Source organism: Panthera pardus, unplaced genomic scaffold (genome assembly GCF_024362965.1).
Source record: "Panthera pardus isolate Hobbes unplaced genomic scaffold, ASM2436296v1 HiC_scaffold_21, whole genome shotgun sequence".
NCBI classification, from domain to species: domain Eukaryota; kingdom Metazoa; phylum Chordata; class Mammalia; order Carnivora; family Felidae; genus Panthera; species Panthera pardus.
This window is the reverse complement of record NW_026526777.1, coordinates 56,003,134-56,019,588: the sequence shown is the minus strand read 5'-3', so window position 1 is coordinate 56,019,588 and position 16,455 is coordinate 56,003,134. Positions and strand designations below refer to the sequence as shown.

Sequence of the window (16,455 nt, the reverse complement as noted above, 5' to 3'; positions counted from 1 at the left end):
TAAAGGACAGGTTAAGTAAATTATGGGATAACATACTATCATACTATCATAACTAACATATCATACTATCAGGCCTTTAATTATTGTGTTATAAATGTTTCCTTATTGATATTAGTAGGTATTCATCATTTTAACGGGAAAAAAGCAAGTATCAAAGATACAGTATGCCATGATTTTATTTCTGTTAGATTATATGTGCGCAGGAAATGGCTGGAAGTTCATATATCACGGTGTCTATTTGTCATTCTATCTGGGTGGGTGGAATTATGTGTGTTTATTCTGTTTGTGTTTTAGTCTATGCAATTTTTTTTCTATAATGATGATGTGTGTCAGATTGAGGGAGAAAACAAAATGTATTTTCCATCCTGCAGAAGCTATCTAAGGAGACCAAATGACATATCTAGCTTAAGACATGTTATTACCTCCAACAATCGTCATTCTTTCTCTAAAAATAATCTCTCTTATGGATTCTTCCTCTTTAGAACGCTTTTCACCCGTTTTATTCATGGGTCATCTCAGCTGGTGACGACTTTCATATTTCTCCAAGGGAACGTATAGTTTGTTTCTATGCAATAAACTCTTCCAATCACCAGTAATGAAATCAAATCACTCTAAATTAGGGTCTTTGGGAGGGAAAGGCCAAGTCAATGAATAGCTTTGTATGATTTGAATGAATCCCTGAAGAAATAAATCAGACTCTTGGCTTTTATCTTAGTCCCAGCCTCTGGAACAAGAATGTTAACTCAGCCAGCTTAATGCTTAGGAAAACAAAACAAAAAAACGAAACAAAAAAAAAATGTTTAGGAAAACCAAAAAAGAAAACAAAACAAAACTTTAAAGTCTCAGGGTCCAGAAAAGGATAAAGATACTCATTTGATCCCATTTTTTGAGCATCTACCCAAAAGAGCTTAGTATGGACTAAATATGTTTAAAATGAACATCAGGAACAAACTTAGAAGGGAAAAAAAGGAGAAATAACGTCTGGATTTTGGAATTGAGAGACCCGAAGGGGTGAAACGCCAGGGGTTCACAGCTCAGCCCTGCATCTTACAAACTGGGAGAATATAAAGAATCCACTTAATCCTTCTGCAGGGAGGTAATACCAAAGTAAGGATGTTATGATTGTTAAGTGAAATGAAATACATCGTGCAGTAAACAATTAGTAAATATCAGTTTCCTTCATTCCCAGGAGAAGAGAAGAGGGCAGAGGAGGAGAAAGCAGGAAATCTCCCTCACCTCCAACCCTCATCTCCAGAATTTCAGGCACAGCCCTAGCAGTCTGGTGGGGGAAATATATATGTGTATATATGTGTGTGTGTGTGTGTGTGTGTGTGTGTGTTTGGAGGGAGGAATGATGGGAACAAGGGGATATTCGAAGACAATTTAAACATCCATCTGAGAATCGGAACAGCAGCAACAACAAAATCGATAGTCGTAAAAAACAGTAACAACTGAGATAAGACAGCGTCCCGGGAAGCGGTGGGCCCGGAACACATAGATCACTATTTTTGAGACTCATCAGGTTCTCTCCCTACCCTGCCTCCTCCTGGATCATGCGAGGCATCTCAGGTATGCTGCTTAGCGCTTACCCTGGTTTTGCTATTTGCCTTTTGTCAGTTGCCACTTGCCAAATGAGAAAACAATTGTTTTCCTCTCTTTACCCAGAACAATGCTATACAAACACAGAACGTGATCTTTAAAAATGCTTTGAGCTTTAGAGAAGGTAACACTTACACCCAAAATATTATTGGTGTTGCTGTTGTTGTTGTGTGCAGCGTGGTTGAAGGTGTTCAACCTTGGAACTTGGTATTCATCTTGGAACTCTGAAGCTGGAGAAAATTCCACCTCGCTTCCAGCCTAAGCGGGAAATAGTCTGGAGGAGATGTGAAATTTTAGGAGCTCTTGAACCATGGTGAATGTGGAGGAAATTTGATTAAAAAAATAGTTTACGAAGGGCACGGTGGGGGCTGGTGATCGGGAAAATCGGAACGGACATGTGGTATGTACCTCGCACTGAGTGTGGTTTGAGAGAGTTGGTGTGAATTAGGAATATCATGAATGTGAAATACATCCACCACAAGGTCTGCTATTGTGGGTTTGAGTTTGGAATCCTGAAGTGTTTCTTTAGGATCAAAGCTTTGGCAGAGGGAGGTGGGCATGGGGACAGGTTCCAGTCTGGCCAGAAGCAAAAGCTCTACATTTTCCTCAGGAGACATGTAGTCTGAGAAAATACATTTGGTTGCTCTGAGTGTACGTGTTCACATTTATTTTGGAGTCCTTTTTGAAATTTCTGAAGTGAAAATGCCTGTACTCTGAAACAGGGCAATCATGACAGCTGTTAATTCTCTCTCTGTCTCTGTCTCTCTCACACACACACACACACACACACACACACACTAACCAGTATTTACTCTTTGATGTTTTATTAGTGCCACTACTTTTGGGGGCACACAGTGAATTGGAAAGAGTCCTCCTGAGGTCCATTTGAAGCTCTCTGCCCAAACTCTCTGGAGGAAAGGAAGAGCCATGCCCCAGTGAATCTCAGCACATTTTTTTCTACCATAAGTCAGGTTAGTTTTATTTGAGGTCAAAACGGCAATTGAAGTAGGAAATAGGCTCCTGGTATTTGGAGGAGGAGAAGGGGATCTGGGCAGACCCAGGCCGCTCTGGCCCGGGTGTCTCACTGTGTCCCAGGGCAGAGGTAGCACTGCCACTCCACTGCGTCACATGAAGAACACCCAATTGGGAAGGACAGCCCTGAGCGTTTGGGCCAGATGTTCACAGCATCTTGCACCTTCCCAGGAAATTGATTTTGGGATAAAGGCGAAGCAGATGACTGGCAAAGGCTCCCGTGATGGAAATTGAAAATGTCAGGGAACAAAAGACATAGTAAATAAGAGTTCCCTTTGGATGCAGCTCTCTCGGCAACATCCTGTTCCCAGCCATGAGCCCACCACTCGGCCGAAGGGAATGAAATCCAAAAGGGAATTTGGCCCCATTTCCTCTGACCTCTTGAGGTGGCAGTGGAGAAGGATGGCTCCCCATTCCCCATCTCCCAGTCTCCCTTTTCTCCCTCCAAATGGATGACTTTAGGGGGAGCAAAGTCTCTCCTCGCCCACCAAGTGGCATAGAAGCCAATTCTTAGAGTAAGGTATTAGATGTTATTTATATCTGTAGCTCTACTCCCTAGCAATAAGTACTCAATAAATGTTTGTTCATTGTGTGTGTGTGTGTGTGTGTGGTGATGGTGGGGGGGGGGGGCGGTGATGGTTAAGATTTCTGGAGCGCCTCCCCTGGGTCAGGGTGCCAGGCCCAGGGACATAGTTTTATGTGAGCTATCTCACTCACCTCTTCTACCGGTTCGACGAAGTAGGTCATCAGAACTTCTCAGAAAATGGAGGCACGTGGAAATTAATGTCATATTTGAGCTGTGAGGGGTTGGTGTTTGAATCGCGAACTGTCCACTCCAAAGAATGATCTCCTTCCATACCGTGGTGCTGATTATATCCTCTCGGGCAATGCGTAGGCAGCACCATACTTGCAAGGTGTGAAGTTGAACAACATCCGCTATTGTATCACTGTAGAAAAAGGTTCTCCAAACTCTAATTGTTCCCACATGTTGGCTGAGAGACCAAATCGCTTCTACGTTCTTTTCTGAAGGAATCCCTTGGACTCAAAATCAGGGCAGAGTCATGTAAAAGATTTTACTGAAATGGAGTCTTTGAATGTGCTTCTAGCATTTCCCCTCACTGGATGTGATACTACGTGAATCAGGCTGCCCTTCAGAGCTTCAGTTTGTTCAGCAAACAGGAATATGTCCCATCGCCCGTACTCTCACCACGGAGAATGGTCTTAACTCAAGGATTAAATTAGATGGGCTTCGTGAGAGAATTTGAAATCTGCCAGATTGTTAAGGTCGGAGACACTGTCTTTTATCTTTGTAAACCCCAAAACACCTGGGAAAGTGCTCAACAGGTTTGTGAAATGGGTGAACTGGTATAGCTTTGCATTCAAATACAAGACTTCCATGTTTCTGGTTCAATTTAGATAGTTGTCACGGCAATCAGCGGTCTCTTCCTTTCCAGTGGCCTAGGGGAGGTGGCGGTAAGTTAGAGGGCACTGGTTGTCTGGTGAACCTAAGGAGAGGGTTTGAGATAGTTAGAGTCGAGCCATCTGAAGGTGCACGGCTTCAGCAAAAAACCTAGAACCTAAGACTAACGTGGGTAGCAGGCTGCCCGCCTTCAAGGACACATATGTACTTGAACAACAAACATATCAATGATGACCAATGTTGACTGATGACAACCAGAAGAGTTCTTGAATGATACCAGAGAAGTGGGAGATTTCCTCTCTGGTTATCAACATGGCAAAGACCTGGATTTTGATTTTCTACCATCCTGACTGGAACATATTAAATTAGATTTAAAGAAACAAATGTGTGTGACACTTAATTGCCATGGCATTGGGAATGAAAGTTCATACTTGTTAGAAAGGCCATACATAACTTTTGACCTAGGAGTTGGTTATGTAGCCCATATAGAATGTGTGTAAGTGACTTACCACCACATGAAGACGCTTCCTAATTAATAAATGTGGCTGTACGAAGCCTTTTGGGAAGCTCTGGTAGAAAACACTCCCATAGATCATTCAGAAGCTTCTTAATTTTTTTTATGTTTATTTATTTTTGAGAGAGAGAGAGAGAGAGAGAGAGAGAGCATGTGTGGGGAGGGGCAGAGAGAGAGAGGGAGACACAGAGTCCGAAGCAGGCTCCAGGCTCTGAGCTGTCAGCACAGAGCCCTATGTGGGGATCGAACCCGTGACCACAAGATCATGACATGAGCCGAAGTCAGACGCTCAACCGACTGAGCCACCCAGGCACCCCCAGAAGCTCCTTTAAATCCTGTTTATATTCATGTTATTGTTTAGGCTTTATGCATGTAAATTGACCTGAGCCACACAACAACCCCACAAGGTAGATGATAATATTACCATTTTACAGATCGTGGAAGACGAGCGACAAAGACAATAATCCAATAATCAACCTTCTATATTTAACAGTGGCCCAGAAAAGCTGTGTGTGTTCCCACGGACTAACAGTTATTGATTCTGAATGCACAGCTCATGTGACAGGTGTCTTGGCAAACAGGAAATGGATGACAGAGCCTTCTAATAACTGTGTAATTTTAAGAGGCAGATCAAGAAGACATGACTATTGGATGGGGAGCAGATGGCTTTCATATTTCTTTACTATGTAGTACGCAGTGAAGAGAATGCAGAGTCCACTTGGGTGATGGAAAACCAAAGTTTCCTGGCATGTCTAACACTTATGACTCTCCTGCTTAGGGAAAACACAAAACACATCACAAGCACTAATTGAACAAGCACTCTTGAGGTCTGATCATCAAATTATCTTCAAGAGGTTGGAGAGAGAGAGAGAGTGAGAGAGAGAGAGAGCATAAAAAAAGAAAGAAAGAAAGTATTAGAACAAAGACCAACAGCAATATTTTGTTCTTTGTTCCCACGGTCTCATCATAGCTGAATCAAGTTGCATGCATATATTAACTCTGAAAGATGTGAAGGATAACCTTCATGATTCTGACAGCTGGTGTTGCACAGCAACTGGGGTCATGGATTCCACAGCCTTAGTGAGTATATTGTCAAAATGTTTTGGTTAAGGAGAATAAAAAATCAACAGCTCTCCCTTCAAGCCTTGTCTACCCTAAAATACTTTCCAACAAAATTAAGTAATACATCCATCAAATCATGTGATTTTTCAGTCAGCTTCTCCTGTCCATTCTGCACACTTTTCTTCCTCCCTTGATTGTTGCCACAGCATCAGAACCACCCACCCCTCCAGCTTCATTTAGAGCAGCCTCCACTGGGCCTAGGTATTTTGATTACAACCACAGATTGACTGACCTCCCATCCTCCCATTTTCCTTCCAGGGACGCTTGTGGTTTAAGCTAAATACCATGCAGCTCTAACCACTTAAAACAGAGCCACTGATTAAGACACAGCTATAACAATTGGATGCAAAGCTCCCGTTCTGAGAGTGACCAACATCCTGTGCCCTGACAAACAGCCAGTCCAAACACACTGGAGGCTAAATGGAGCTTTGGTGGAAGAGTGGTTAATTGTGTGTTGGTTCCCATGGACAGAGTCCATGTTTCCATGTGTCATTTCCAGACTATCCAAGAGGAATTATAGGAGAGGCCAGATGAAAGGCTTGGTATGAGTGATAAATAGGGGCGAGAAAAGTGGAGACTAGTTGGGTTAGATGAACTCCTGAGAAGGTTATTTGTGGACATTAAAGCTGGGCATTGTGCCCTACATGGCTTGGATGTAAGCTGTCCTTGCTTGGATGCCTGAAGTCCTATCTTCACAGGTTCAATGTTAGGTTCCAATTCCTCATCACAAAGCTTTATTTGATCTATTTTGGTTTCTATTTGACTACAGATGTTTATTGAGCACCTTCTATGTGCCAGGTACTAAATGCCAGAAATAAGAAATGAACAAGACAGATAAGGTCTCTGCCTGGTTTGCATCCCATTGGTGGAAACAGAAAATGGACAAGTAAACAAGGTTACTTTGGATCATAGTAAGTGCTATGAGGAAAAATAAAGGAATTAAACAGGGAGAGATGCAAAAGAGTAACTGGGATACTAGAAATCCCCTTTAAATTAGGTGTTCAAGAAATGCCTTCCATAGTGGAAAGTGGAGGAAATTGTGAGAAGACACGGAGCCAGTGACAGGAAGATCTGGGGGCGGGAGATCACAGAAAGCATTCGGAGGGAGGGGGGAGAACTACAGGAGACAGTCATAAGGTAGGAACTTAGGGTTTGTGTGTCCTAAAGGAAGCCACGTGACTGAAGCATCCTGAAGAGAGAAGAGAGCAGACCAGAGGAGGTTGGGGAGGCCAAGAGAAGCTACATCATGAAGGACTATAGGCCATGGGAAAGAGTTAAGATTTTACTCCAAACACATTTTGCTTTCTTCACTTCAACTCAGCGGTCCATTCTCCTAAGTTTATATCGACGGTTTGATTGCTACATTAGGGATATCCAATCCTAATCTTTGGCCAATACCAAATTGAATTATAAGTATATAGCATTGAACTGTAAGTATATAGATTGGAAACCATTCACTAATGGCTCTTTCCATTAAGCTTTTTATGGCAAGGATCTGTTCTCTCATTTGGCATGTCCCACTCAATAGCTTCTCATAATTTACCATTCTGCTTTGGCAGAAAATAGACATTAATTCGAGAGAATGGCTTTTGGAGATAGATTTTACTTTTGTCAGTTATCGATGATGGAAAACTATAAAGGATGTCTTTCTGAAAAGGGGCAGGTGATACCTCTCTTGGCCTGTTGTTAGATCCAAATGAACAGTTTTATGTGAGAGAAAAAAATTGAGATTCCAACTCAAACTTTCTAAGTTTTAAGTCTAAGTTTACTAAGAAACTGTGTGTTAAGTAAGACTACGCACCTGCAGTGAAATACTGAGTAAAATCAAAGACTCAAGCCTGGAACTAGTTTTCCCAAAAATGTACACTGAACAGTTTCCGCCACATGATTTTACAGGAGTATCCATAATCTGCCATTTCCCAGGCATCTGGGCTCATGAATATTCAGACAGGTAGAGTGCTGAATACTTTATTGAATGATGACATCTGGCACTCCTGGATTAAGTGATGCTTCTAGTCCTAGGAGAAATAACTTAGGTTACTACTAAGCATACTCGTTTTTATATAGAGTTCACTTATTAATGAAAAAATACATTCTCTATCAGTTCAATGAATTTTTTCTAGGCAATAACCTTGTACAGGATGTGCTAAGGTCTAGAGAAATACGAAGTTCCATATTTACAACCTTGTACCTGATATTCACTAGTTGTTTTTTTTTTTTTTTAGGAAGTTTTGTTTTTAAGCCCCAGGTACTATTCAAGATACTGAGTCTACTTGTGTCTCTGAGAAATTTTATGACCTTATTTGATAAGCTGCAATAAACCTACTTTAATAAAAATCTGAAACTCTAGGATCTAAGTGTTAAATTGGCCCCAAGGAAATTTCTGGAAATGTATGGGGCCATGGTGAACTGTAGACCCCAGCTCAAGACTGTTTGACCAAGGACCCTTGGGGATTATTAATGTGTGTGAAAATCTTTTATACATTTTGTCTTTCCATTTCTAAGGCACAACAACTACAGGCATAGATTGTAGGCAAAGTATATTTACATTTCTTAAATCCGTGTTTCCAATTCCAAACTATGCATTCAGATCCTGTTGGTGGTGGCGAAAGGAATCCCTAGACTTGGACATTCCTTGCTTTAAAGGGTAGGGTATTGTATATTTCCCCAATATTTGTGCCTTACTGCTCCTTTGAGAACACAGATTCTCTGCATTGATGCTTCATTTCTTCACTAGCAACCCCCACATCAGATCTTAATGGTCATGGTGCCCACTATACATAAGTCTTTTCTCTAAAAATATCAAATCGTCCAGAACTGATAGCTTTCATGGAAAGTCCATTACTTTGTTACTTCTGGCAGGCACATGTGTTTTCCTTTGGCTGGCCAGGCTAGTGGTGTTTCCAGCAGCGTGGATAACTGGCGACCCCGTGTAGTTCCTTCTCTTAAGCCTGTCAAAGTCTTGTCTGACACAGGTAAACTGGACATGACTGTATAAACATACCAGGGCATTTGGTGACACCTCTAAACTGTGACACCTTGCCAGAAAGTCTCCCTAGCATGTCAGTGAGTGGTTAAAGCTTTCTGGGTCCAGTACAGTGCTTCACCACAAGATAAGATTTCTGCAAGCAGAACTTTGTCTTCAAGGTTTACATTTTGCTTAAAACTTAAGCTCCAAAAACTTCAGGTCAAATTCCATTGCCATCGATTTTCCCCTTGCCATTCAGGGTTGGACAGTCCCCCAGGGTTCCTTCTGGAACCTTGAGCCCATTACTTTCCAGTTGCGTTTCTGCCCTTCTCACTTCTCAGCCTAAGTGTGTTTATCCTGACTCATATACTACCTTTCCCTTCCAGAACACGTTTAAATAAAATTGTAAATAGGGATCCAAGTTGCTTTTTCATTTCGCATTCCACGGAATTAGTGAGAGGGAGAGTGGCTTTGGCACTCTCCATACTCTTGTATAGAACACCCTCCATACACTTGTATAGAACTGCCCTCGGGGGAGGACTCATTGGCTTTCCACGTTCTGCTGAAGCTGATGGACAAAGCATGGGAAAGTCAGACATCTGCCCTGTAAAGTAATCCTCCAGTACTTGTTGTGCTGTCCTCTCATTTCTGTCATGCTAAGCATTCTATTTAAAATACGTCTTTGTGGGGAGCCTGCGCGGCTCAGTTGGTTACGCGTCCAACTCTTGACCGCAGCTCAAGTCGTGATCTCATCGTTGGTGAGTTCCGGCCCCACATTGGACTCTGCGCTTACAGCATGGAGCCTGCTTGGAATTCTCTCTCCCTCTCTCTGCCCCTACCCACTCGTGCTCTCACTCTCACTCTCAAAATAAATAAATGAACTTTAGAAAATTAAAAAATATATATACACCGTTTTTTTCCTCCAGAGGAAAACTCTCTTAAAGAAACGACCACGGTTTTCACTCAGCACCTTGCCTCTCCTCTTGGTGGACTCTCAATTAGTGTGTGTTGAACTGAATTGAAAACCAGTTACACGAACTCATTAGGTTTAACTTGGTCTTAGAACACAGCCTGATTAGTTGATAGCTCTTCTCCTTAAATTTTCTATTTTCGGGTACTCTGTATTTTTCAAGTCTGAAACTTTTAAACGCAAGGGCCTAAAGAATTTCATCCATAGCCACAGTGGCTGAAGTGTTTTAATTCCAAGGTAAAAATATGTACTGCCTCATCTGTAGCCTGCATATAGATTTATGTTTGGATCTTCAAGATAAATTTGCCTTCTAAAAGATCACCTAGGATAATGGAAGAGAAGCTTCCATCTATCTTTACTAAAAATAAAACCTCCGGGCTTAATGGAACACAAGATGTCTCCCTTGCACGAGATATAATGCAGCTGGGGTAGAATTCTCTGATGGGTTTTTAGCGAAAAATGCCCTAGTCTCCTTCTCATTCCCTGAAGCACTGGGTAGCTGCCAACTCATTCAGAATCTGTAGGCATCTGGTAAAGCTCTGGTTTGATTGCCTCGGTCAGGTTGGATAGAAGTAGACCCAGACATTGCTCTTCTAGACATGGCTTCTCTGTTATTGCCTTGAAGTTTATCCACTCTGTAAGCTCAATCACCTTGAAAATTACCCTTAGTTTTCCATCACTCACATTAGCTTCGTCAGTTTCTTAGCTACTTGGATTTTGTGTGGAATATTTATCAAATTAAATCACACCGATGGGCCCTGGGATCCATGAACTATAAATACATTTATAGTTAATCATCCAACTAAGTTCTTTCCCGAGATGAAAAAAATATATATATCAAAAAGGCCATCTTCTAGGAGTTTCCAGATTGTAAAAATGCGGATCTTGTCTGCGTTGTGATATGCCTCTAACAGGGAACTGTCTAGCCTCCAGTGGGAGAAAGAGCTTTAGAGAAAAGTGGTAGCCCTTGGTTATCAAAAGGTTAAGTGTGACTTTGGTGCCTTTGGGGGGGGGGGGGTATTCTTTTTTTTTTTTTTTTTTTTTTTGGTCAGGATTAAGCATAAGCAGAGGTAATTTTGGAGTTAATCAGATTTCAAAGCATGTAGAATTTTTAAGTCTGCATTTATATATACCATAACAATGCTTTATTAATAGCTTCTTGATCATACCACTTATTAGTGGAAGTGTCTTCATGGATAAGTGGACAAAGATTGATTTGAATCGATTTGTTTATTCACAAAAAGAGAAAGGCTTCATGTTTTCATATCTTTTATCTGTGAACAACTTTCAGACCCTTAAAATGGTCTATGAACATGTCCAACTCAATACGTTTCAACTTGAAAAACTCAAAAAATATGTGAGAACTGATAAATGATGACAGAGCCCAAGTGAGGGTTTTAAAATAAGTAAATGATGCGTAAAATTACAGAATTGTACAAATGTTTTATAAGAAGACATACCATTGCCCAAATACCGTCCGCCTATACACACTCCTCACAGAATCTCCTGAGGGCTCTCAGAAAGTAATAAGACAAGCTTTGTGCTGCAGAAACACACAAGAGACACAGGAGGTGATGATGGTCCCAGATACCAGGTGGAAGTCTAAAAGGTAGATGAGCTTCAGAACTTTCTTTTAACAGAGGTTCTCGGAATAACAGAAACTTAGACGGCTTTCCTACATCCCCAGGGCTCCCAGTGGATTCTCTTTCACAGCTGCCTGATACCGGTCATGTTGAGCAGGAGCCCCAGCTGTAGAATAACAGAATAGTAGTAGAAAGGTGTCACTTGGCCATATGTTATCTCCTGTCTTATTCTTTTATCGTGTGGTGTATTATTATTCCTGTGTTATTGTGGTCGCAGCAGCTAGAATATGTGGTTTGTGGGCAAGGATGCGAAAACACCACTTTTAGGGCTAAAAGTGAAATCTATTATCTCATGTAACCAAATGCTGAAGCCAGGGGTTTGAATTCTACCAGCCTCCCTCCCCTCCACCTTTTACTCTCTCCTTTTCTGTCTTGGCTTCTTTTCCTGCATGCCAGTCCTGTGCTAGCTCTAAACATGGCTTCTGCAGCTTCCAGGCTCGCATCTCAGCTTTGACATCAGAGCAGAATTGAATCAAATGGTAATTTCTGTATTTGTAGTAAAAACACAACGCCATGTTCAATTCCCCCTAAGAGTGGTTGCATCTTAAAAAACATCAGTCCATAGATTAAATGTCAACACAGAGTTCCTGTATTTTAAAACATAAAAGAGATTTTTTTTCAGTTAACTTGTCCAAATAAAATATGAATGTCAGTAATAATATAGGAGTCAGGCAAATGAAAACCTTATATACTTCAGGTGAGAATGTAAAGTGTCACAACCACTTTGGAGACCCGGATTTGCAGTTTCTTAAAAAGTTAAACATATATTTATCATAAAATCTCATTTGTTCACCCCTAGGCATTTGTCCAAGAAACATGAAAGCATGTGTTCATAGAAATATAGGTACACCAATAATCAGAGAAATCTTATATGTAACAGTGCAAAACTGGTGACAGCCCAAATGTTCCTCAACAGGCGGATGGATAAACAAATTGTGGTATAGCCATACAATGGGATACTACTAAGGAATAAAAAGGAATGAACTGTTGATTCATACTACAACATAGATGAATCACAAAATAATTATACTCAGTGAAGGAAATCAGACAGAAGAAAAGTACGTATTGTACGATTCTACTTATTTAAAGGGAGAGAAAGCAAACTCATCTATAGTGACAGAAAACAGATCAATGTTTGCCTGGAAGAGTAGGAGTGTGGAATAAAGAAGAGCAGAAGGGAGAGATTATAATGGAGCTTAAGACAATATTTGGGGGGCGCCTGGGTGGCTCAGTCGGTTAAGCGGCCGACTTCGGCTCAGGTCATGATCTCACGGTCCGTGAGTTCGAGCCCCACGTCAGGCTCTGTGCTGACAGCTCAGAGCCTGGAGCCTGTTTCAGATTCTGTGTGTGTGTCTCTCTCTCTACCCCTCCCTGTTCATGCTCTGTCTCTCTCTGTCTCAAAAATAAATAAATGTTAAAAAAAAAATTAAAAAAAAAACACAAAAAAAACCCCTAAAGTTAAAAAGACCTAAATAAATAGGAGATCTACCATTTTCATGGATCAGAAGACTTGTTAATAAATGTCAATTCTTCCCAAATTGATCTAAAAAATCAACTGCAAACCCAGTCAAAATAGCTTTCTTTTTTTCTTTGGCAGAAATTTAAAAGCTAATTCTAACATGTGTACAGAAATTCAGAGGACCTAAAATAGCTCCCCAATAAATATTTTATTTTATTTTTTATTTTTTTAACGTTTATTTATTTTTGAGACAGAGAGAGACAGAGCATGAACAGGGGAGGGCCAGAGAGAGAGGGAAACACAGAATCTGAAACAGGCTCCAGGCTCTGAGCTGTCAGCACAGAGCCCCATGCGGGGCTCGAACTCACGACAGCGAGATCATGATCTGAGCCGAAGTCGGAAGCCCAACCGACCGAGCCACCCAGGCATCGCCCCAATAAATATTTTAAATAGAAAAATCAAGTTGGAGGACTTATACTCCCTGTTTTTAATCCTATAAAGCTATATTAATCAAGATATAATGGTGTTGGCAAAAGGATAGACATATAGATCAATAGGATAGAATTGAGAACCCAGAAAATAGACACACACACATATTTGTTCAATGTTTTATGATAACGGTGCCAAGGTACTTCAATGGGTAAAGTATATTTTTAATAAAAAAGTAGTGCTAGAACAATTAGAAATTAACCTTTAAAAAGATGAAACTTGACACTTACTTTTGCCATACAGAAAAATTAACTCAAAATTGATTATAGACTTCACGGTACTAAAACTAAGATCCTTTTGGAGGAACATAGAAGCAAATATTTGTGACCTTCAGCTAAATGAAGATATCCTAGATTGGACAAAAAAAAAATCTGCAAATGATAAAAACAATTGATACAGTGGAGTCCAACAAAACTAATTTTGCTCATTAAAAATAGTATTACAGAAATGAAATGGAAAGCCACAGACTAGGGGGAAATATTGCCAAAACATGTAACTGACAAAGAATCTATGCAAAATAAAAAAGAACATGTACATCTCAGTACCGAAAAGATGGACAACATAAAAATATAAGTAAAATATTTTAAAGCCCACGCACCAGAGTAGATTTGTAGATGACAAATAAGCACAGAAAAATGTGCTCAAGATCATCAGGGTAACATAAATAAAACCATAATAAGGTATCAACACATACACATTAGTATGGCAAAAATTAAAAAAACTGACCATACCAAATGTTGGCAAGGATATGTACACAAGCAATTGGTGCTCATATACATTGCCAGATATCCCACGCATTCCACTCTATGTTTTTGCTCAAGAGAAATAAAAACAAAAGTCCACTACAAAACTTGTACTCAAATGTTTACTGCAGTTTATTTATAAGAGCCCCAAACTGGAAACAACTCAGGTTTCTATCAACTAGAAATATTTTTAATCAGACCTAATTTTGAAAAACAAACAAACACATTCAGACCTGATTGGAAAGCCTGTAATCACATGTTTTTCTCAACTTTTAGAGTCATAGCCAGATGTCCTCATTGTCAATTAAAAAGTTCTGATTTTTACTAAAACTTAGAAGACACTCTTCTAGGATCCATTAGTACCTCTCTTATAAAGGGGAGAAGAATGAGGCTCCATGAGTTTCGTTCTTAATAACCGCCATGCACACAGCATAATGCTAAAAGAAACTTTAAGAAGGGCCTCCAGAGCTCTTTTGAGCTGCCAATTGGGTATATTACAACCAAGATCAAGAGGAGAATAAGGAACAGGAAAGGAGGCTTAAAAAAAAAAATCTAAGGGCTTCTATGTCAGACCAGACTTCCCAAGGTCCTGGCACCAAGTGCCATTTATGAGGCCATTCAGGGCACTGGAAATGAGAATGTCCTTAGAGGGGACAACCAAAGTCAAAATCCCGTAAGCCATACCCCTTGTGTGGAGACAGTCACTGGAAGATCTGAATGCTCTCGGGGACCTCAATCTGCGAGGGCTCAGATAACCAGTGTCCCTGACAGGAACGAATGGGGCCCCGGCTCTTGATGTTAGCTCCCCTGAACCAACCAAACCCAGAGCCTTTGGTAACTCTGGAAATAGAAGGAACACTGGTTGATTTCCTTCTTGACACTGGAGCCACATTTTCTGTCCTCCTTTGCGCTCCCGGCCAACCAACCAAATGCAGCACAACAATTAGAGGCATCTCCAGAAAACTTGTGACTAAATTTTTCTCTCAGCCACCAGGGTGCATATGGGGAGACTTTTTTTTCCCACATTCTTTTTTTTTTGATAATGCCAGAGAGCCCCACTCCCTTGCTAGGAAAAGACATTATGACTGAATTAGGGACTATAGAGCCACTAGCTCCAGGATGGATAAACAATTGTCTAGATATATAGTAATCTGGACACTGAAGATCAATCTTTCCTTGAAGGAAAATTACATATGCCTCATGGAGTTGTTCCTATGCAAACTGGATGGCCAAAGGAAGATTCGAGGATTGAGAACCAAAAACTAGTTCAAAAGCTTACTTATTCTAAGCAACAATATCACAAGATCCAAATAAATATGGAAGAGGGAGGAAAAGCTACAGTTAAATTTAAAAAATAAATGACCAGATAGGTCAGAGACTTTTTGAATGGCTACAATGCATCTTTCCTTCCCGTGGTGTGACCACCTCCCTAGGAGGCATTGCATTTGGAATATTAATGCTCGCTGGTCTAATATTCTTTTTGTATGTCACTCGTAGAAGTTGTTGCATATGCCAGAAAAATTAGAAAATTTTGCTAGCCCAGACATTCCAAATACCCTCCCATTATTTCGGACCTCTGGATCGACCTCTGACCCTGCCCTGACTGGCATACGCCTGTCAAAGCCCCCTTGCAGCAGGAAGCAGTCAAGATCAGTCTTCCTCCCAATTCCTAATGGCAGTTAGGAGTCACGTGTTCGGGGGGGGGGAATGTAACAGGAAAAGATGGGATTCAGTAGGCAGAGAGGGAAAGGTTAGGACTTGAGGTCCTAGGTGGGAAAACACACACACACACACACACACACACACACACACACACACACACACGTTTTGGAACAATGCTGGGAGCTTCTGACAACAGTGAACCCCTTCAGGGGTAAGATTCCTCTTAAGAAACAAATGTCTGTGCCTTGGGCCCAAATAACCTATAAGTGAAAATGGAATCAACTTAGAAAAGACGAGGAGGGATTGTGAGAAGTAAGTGAGATGATATATTTTCAGAAATACCATAAAAGCTGTACTGTCTAGTTAACAATAGGTTTACAACCTATTGGAAATATTTACAATCCCCCACCCCCACCCCACGGAGTCCCAAACCCTTAGACACTTCATTCCCTGGTACTTCTTCCCCTCTCCATTTTGCAGGCTTATTTTTTCACGGGCTCTGCAATGAGCATGTGCCAAAGAACTGAAGTCTCTGTGTCACCTCAGGGAATGTACTTTTGTTCCAATCAGACCACTTTTTGGCCTTACGTGGGCCTAGGCGACTTCCAGGTAAGGCTGTAACCCCTGTTATACTCAGCCAATGAGGAATTAGGGGACGGACTTCACGCTAGGAGACAAATTGCCTGCTGTAACTGCCCGAGTGTGACAGTCCATCAGAAACCTGCTCTTGCAAAGACGTTGATTAAAGCCTTACTTCACTGTGGGGGTGGGGAGAAGCCTCCAAATAAATGCAAACTCCGTTTAGTTTATTTTCATTTTTTTTAATCGAAGTGT

General features: G+C 41.0%; 1 long non-coding RNA gene across 2 annotated transcripts in view; it reads right to left on the bottom strand.

The window, feature by feature from the left end:
• Positions 1–789: 789 nt before the first annotated feature.
• Positions 790–16,455, bottom strand: part of LOC109252221 (uncharacterized) — a 137,031-nt gene continuing 121,365 nt past the window's right edge. Inside the window, exons 4-5 of one of the 2 annotated variants that reach the window (XR_002073891.2) lie at positions 3,349–4,136; positions 790–1,873 (exon numbers count right to left, since the gene is read on the bottom strand). This is a non-coding gene — a long non-coding RNA (uncharacterized LOC109252221). Of the gene's footprint in view, positions 4,137–16,455 lie in introns of both variants that reach the window. The other variant, XR_002073887.2, reaches the window with a different exon arrangement.